Consider the following 6000-nt stretch of genomic DNA (forward strand, 5'->3'; position numbering starts at 1 on the left):
TGGACACGGGACGAAGTCTTCAATCTTGTATCTTCATAGTCCAGAAGTCCGGCTGAAGGTATAGTTTGGCTACCCGAACACCCCCAAATCCAGGACTCCCTCACTCTGTGTCGTCGCCGTCAGGCTTGATGGCTCCTACGATCATCAATGGCGAGGCAGTCCAGGGTGAGACCTTCCTCCCCGGACAGATCTTCGTCTTCGGCGGCTTCGCACAGCGGGCCAATTCACTTGGCCATCTGAAGCAGATCGAAAGTTATGCCCCTGGCCGTCAGGTCAGATTTGGAAGCTTAAACTACACGGTTGACATCCGCGGGGACTTGATCTTCGAAGGATTCGAGCCACTGCCAAGCGCGCCGCACTGTCACGACGAGCATGATCTAGCTCTGCCGCCGAACAGTTCCCTGGAGGCCGCACCCGCATCGGCTTCGACCCTTATTTTGGAGCCAACTGCGCCGATAGAGGATGGGTGGTTGGACGCCACCTCAGGGGCTGCGATCCCAACGGCGATCGAGCCGAACATTAGCCCAGCACTCTGCGAGACTCGTGACTCCAAGGAGCCGGACTCCTCTCCGGACTCCAAACTCTCCGAGCCCCTGCCGATCGAATCTGATTGGGCGCCGATCATGGAGTTCACTGCCGCGGACATCTTCCAGCACTCGCCTTTCGGCGATATTCTGAATACACTAAAATCTCTCTCTTCATCAGGAGAGCCCTGGCCAGACTACGGTCAGCAGGGTTGGGGTACGAACGATGAAGAAATTCAAAGCCCACCCACCACCCACTTTGTAGCCACTGTCGATGATTTAACCGACATGCTCGACTTCGACTCCGAAGACATCGACGGTATGGACGCCGATGAAGGAGACGATGAAGAACCAACGCCTACTAGGCCCTGGAAAGCCACCTCGTCATATGACATATACATGGTGGACACCCCAAAAGAAGGAGATGGCGATGGAACAACGGAGGATGACCCCTCCAAGAAACAGCCTAAGCGCCGGCGTCAGCGGCGCCGCTCAAAATCCCGCCAAAACAAATACGGTGATTCCAGCACGGGAGATAATAATACTCCGGAAAGTGCCGAAGAAAACCCCCTCCAGCAAGATTTAGCACAGGAGGATGGAGAAACCAGCCCTCATGAGAGAGCGGCCGACAGAGAGGTCGAGGACGATAATTATATGCCTCCCTCCGAAGACGAGGCAAGCCTCGACGACGACGAATTCGTCGTGCCGGAGGATCCCATCGAGCAAGAGCGTTTTCAACGCAGGCTTATGGCCACGGCAAGAAGCCTCAAGAAAAAACAGCAACAGCTTAGAGCTGATCAAGATTTGCTAGTCGACAGATGGACTGAAGTCCTTGCGGCCGAAGAGCATAAACTCGAACGCCCCTCCAAGAGCTACCCAAAGCGCAGGTTGCTACCCCGATTAGAGGAGGAAGCACTCAAACCTACATCACCTGCACTCGATACGGCCGATCGGCCACCTCGTGGCCGCGACAGAGAGGCCTCTCAGCCCTCCACTCAAGCCGCACCCCGTACCAAGGCACGGGAAAATGCGCCGGACCTGCGAGATATGTTGGAGGACAAGGCAAGGCAAACAAGATTGATCTACGGATCACGTGGGCGCCCCACGACTCGAGACGATAACCGTCACGCCGGCCACAAATTCGGCAGGGACGAACATAGTAGACAAAGCTCATTGGAGCTACGTCGTGATATAGCCCAGTACAGAGGCACCGCACACCCACTATGCTTCACAGATGAAATAATGGATCATCAAATCCCCGAGGGTTACAAACCCGTAAACATCGAATCATATGATGGCACAACAGATCTTGCGGTATGGATCGAGGATTATCTCCTTCATATCCACATGGCCCGCGGCGATGATTTCCACGCCATCAAATACGTCCCACTCAAGCTTAAAGGACCAGCTCGGCATTGGCTTAACAGCTTGCCAACAGGATCAATCAGTTGTTGGGAGGACCTGGAAGCCGCATTCCTCGACAATTTCCAGGGCACTTATGTGCGACCCCCATACGCCGATGATCTAAGTCACGTAATTCAGCAGCCAGAGGAATCGGCTAGGCAATTCTGGACATGGTTCCTATCAAAGAAAAATCAAATCGTCGACTGTCTGGACGCTGAGGCCCTAGCAGCCTTCAAGCACAATATCTGTGACGAGTGGCTTGCCCGCCACCTTGGACAGGAAAAGCCGAAGTCTATGGCAGCACTCACGACACTCATGACCCGCTTTTGCGCGGGAGAAGACAGCTGGCTTGCTCGTAGCAACAATATGACCAAGAACCCTGATAATTCGGATACCAGGGACAGTAGTGCCAAGTCGCGTCGCAACAAGAAGAAGCGCCGCATTGACGGCGACAATGCTGAGGATACGGCAGTTAATGCCGAATTCAGAGGCTCTAAATCCGGTTAGCGGAAAAAGCCATTCAAAAGGAATCCTAGGGGCCCGTCCAGTCTGGACTGAATACTCGACCGCTTGTGCCAGATACATGGCACCCCCCAAAAGCCGGCCAATCACACCAACAGGGATTGTTGGGTGTTCAAGCAGGCAGGCAAGTTAAATACCGAAAACGAAGACAAGGGGCTGCATAGCGATGACGATGAAGAGCCCCGGCCGCCGAACAACAGTGGACAGAAGGGTTTTCCCCCACAAGTGCGGACGGTGAATATGATATACGCAACCCACGTCCCCAAGAGGGAGCGGAAGCGCGCGTTAAGGGACGTATACGCGGTAGAGCCAGTCGCCCCAAAGTTCAACCCATGGTGCTCCTGCCCGATCACCTTTGATCGAAGGGACCACCCCACTAGCATCCGTCATGGCGGATTCGCCGCATTGGTTCTAGACCCAATTATTGACGGATTTCATCTCACTAGAGTCCTTATGAACGGCGGTAGCAGTCTGAACCTGCTTTACCAGGATACAGTGCGGAAAATGGGCATAGATCCCTCGAGGATTAAGCCCACCAAAACGACCTTTAAAGGCGTAATACCAGGTGTCGGGGATATACCCCGCGGCGTAAACTGGCCGGAAGTATAACCCGGCCGGACTAGGCGTTTCATTGGTAAACCGCCAGAGGATTGGCGGTTTACATGTCTGGCGGTTCACGAGCCTGAAGACTCATTGGTGACCCGGCGCGTGTTCCAGATGGATGACAAGGCTCAAGGGCCAGCATGCCGGTTTATGATAATGGTGGGCCGGTTTGAGAAGAAAGGCATGAGAACTATTTACCTTACAAGGAGTTACGACCAGGACTTGTATTCGGTTTGTATTAGAGATAGACTAGTCCTAATCCTAATAGGACTCTACATGTAACCCGCCCCTCCAACATATATAAGGAGAGGCAGGGCTCCCCAAAAGGGACAAGATTCACAAGTTCCACGAGTTGGACAAGTTAGGTTTAGACAGACAACTCAATAGCTCTCGAGATAGAGCTCCTTTGTAATCGTGATCATCATCATCAATATCAACGAAGCAGGACGTAGGCTTTTACCTTCACCGTGAGGGGCCGAACCTGGGTAAAACATCGTGTCTCTCGTCCCACACAACCCCTCTCAAGCTACCACATAGATGCGTTGGCCTCGCGACTAAGTCCTGACACTAAGGACATCTGTCGTGATAAATTCACGACAGTTGACGTCCACCGTAGGATCTGCGCACGGTGGTGTTGAGTTCTTGAAAGGAAATTCTTAAGGGATCAAGAAGTTTGTAATTCATCGGATGAAGAAGATTCAAGAAATTAGAGTTATGGTCTGTCCGCTGCCGCCGTCACATGATTTATTTAGGCAGTTTTCGAGAAGGTCATGACCTGCCGAATCAAGCAAGAGTCGCAATCTACAGGTGATTCTACCAATGAAAGTAAACGTCGGGGAGTTGAGCATGCGATCTGGAGCAGTTAGACCTCGTCACGCAAGTCGAAAAGCAGGCGTTTGGATCAGTTATTGCGGTTTCGATGTGATTTGCCAAAAAAGAAAAAGAAAAAAAAGAACGTGGATTGGTCAAACCGACCACGACCCGGAGGATGTCTCAATCGCACGGAATCAGCCTCGTTTCCGCGTACTACGTCGTCACCGAACCTCTCCTACCAGATCCAGCGCTACCTTGGGCCGCACCTTCACTCGTTGCCCCGCCTCTGCCTCATTTAACCGACAAAGTCGCCAGCCCAAAACAGCCGCCCCCTTTACCTCCGCTGACCTACGCCGCCTGGTTGAGCCGGCTCTGCCGCCACAGGTCGCCGCCACCAAGTTGCCTCGCTGGCGCGTCGAGCCGCCCCAGCTACACGGCCTCGCCTATTTTCCGAAACCGCCGCGGGCTGCGTCCGCGCAGACTGAGTCGACCCCGCGCGGACCGAGCTGCCGGCTGTCGTTGCTTACTGCAGAACCACCGACGCGCCCCGGCCTGAGTTGCCCGCCGTCTAGAGCCGCCTCGCTGAGTCGCCGAGTCGCAGGCCTTGTTTCGAGACCGTCTGCATCAAGCCGACTAGTACATCACTGGAAGCCAAACCGGGTCTTCTTTTGTCAACTATGATTGCAACGTGTGTACAAGGAATCTACTAGGAGTCAAGAATTAAAGGAGGAGAGCTACTACGTGAGTTTAGGATGTGAATACTAAGGAAAAGGAAGATCCATCAGAGGCAAGCTATCACAGCGCGTCAATACGGATTCAATCTTCGTCTCTGAGTGGCCATCGACAGAACTGGAGGAGATCACGGATTTGGTATTTGCCTCCATCTTCGTCGCCGAGCCGCCATGACCAGGCGCGCATCCGACTGCCGCTTGGCCGCGGCCCCGCTGCCGTCACCCCCACGCGCTGCTCCGCCCAAACTCAAGCAGGCCATCCCGCTCGCCTCCAAACCGCATGTGCTTTCGCGCACTGCGATACGGCTCCGCCCCTGTCGGTGTGCCCGGCCGCTTCAAGTCGCTGTCATCCACCTCTACAACTTCACCGCCGTGGGACTACCAGCGCGCCAAGCAGGTACTGCCCCGCGTTGCGCTGAGCGCCGCCTTACCTCGCGCCTTGAGCCGGCTCGGAGCTGTTTCTGCCTTGTGCCGTCTCTACCGTCCATCATCAAGTTGTCGGGCCTCGCGCGTTCCTGCTGCAATCGTTTTTCGGAGCAGGAAAGAACACAAAACGGATGACGTATACACGGAGCCGGCGCGGATGCATGGCTGGCGATGAATAGACTGACTATATGTCTGCGACGCTGTGTGTACATGCCCCGGTTCAACATAGCAGGACCAATATCAAGCAATGGATCCATTATTTGACCAAATCAACATTTTCTACAACATGGACGATGTATTAAAAAATATATGCAAGCACCACCGGTCCTAATTAGTGACCAGGACAGGAGCCTCGCCTCCGAGCGAGCACCACGTGGCCTCGCCTCCAAAGTTCTGTTGCCACTTCACTTTCGCTGTGGGTGAGCCGCCCCTGCACCGTTGACTCGCCGTGATTCGTCATGGTTAAATCGCTGTTTCCTTGCTTGGGCTACCCCTGCCGCGCGATGAGCCGCCGGGACCGTATTGAGCCGCCTTTACCGTGTTGAGTCGTTGGGGTCGCATTGAGCCATCTCTGCCGTGTTGAGCTATATTGAGTTGCCGGTCTGTCTGAGTTGTTTATGTCGTTTGAAACGGATCATCCGTCATCCGAACAAATCAGGTGATATCCATTCAAGTTTATTTTTCTTAACCCATATTGTTTTTATCAAAGAGCAATTACTTGGTCTATGATGTTTTTTCGCAGGACCATTATTCTTTACAAAAAGGTGTTGCAAAAGGGGCGTGGGCAAATATTATTTTTTGCACTAGCGCTTGTCCTGCGCAAGTTGCCACCCTCGCTACATCAACACACGCGACTGACTCATTGACCGTGCCCATGGCCGGCATACCCGCGTCTCTCGTCCGCACCGGCTTACAACGTCGCGGCCGACTCATGTGTCTGCTCTCGCGACCGACTTAACCGCGATTGTTTTCAGTTT

The sequence above is a fragment of the Triticum urartu genome, chromosome 2A (genome assembly GCF_056163025.1).
Source record: "Triticum urartu cultivar PI428250 chromosome 2A, HENAU_Tu73, whole genome shotgun sequence".
NCBI classification, from domain to species: Eukaryota; Viridiplantae; Streptophyta; class Magnoliopsida; order Poales; family Poaceae; genus Triticum; species Triticum urartu.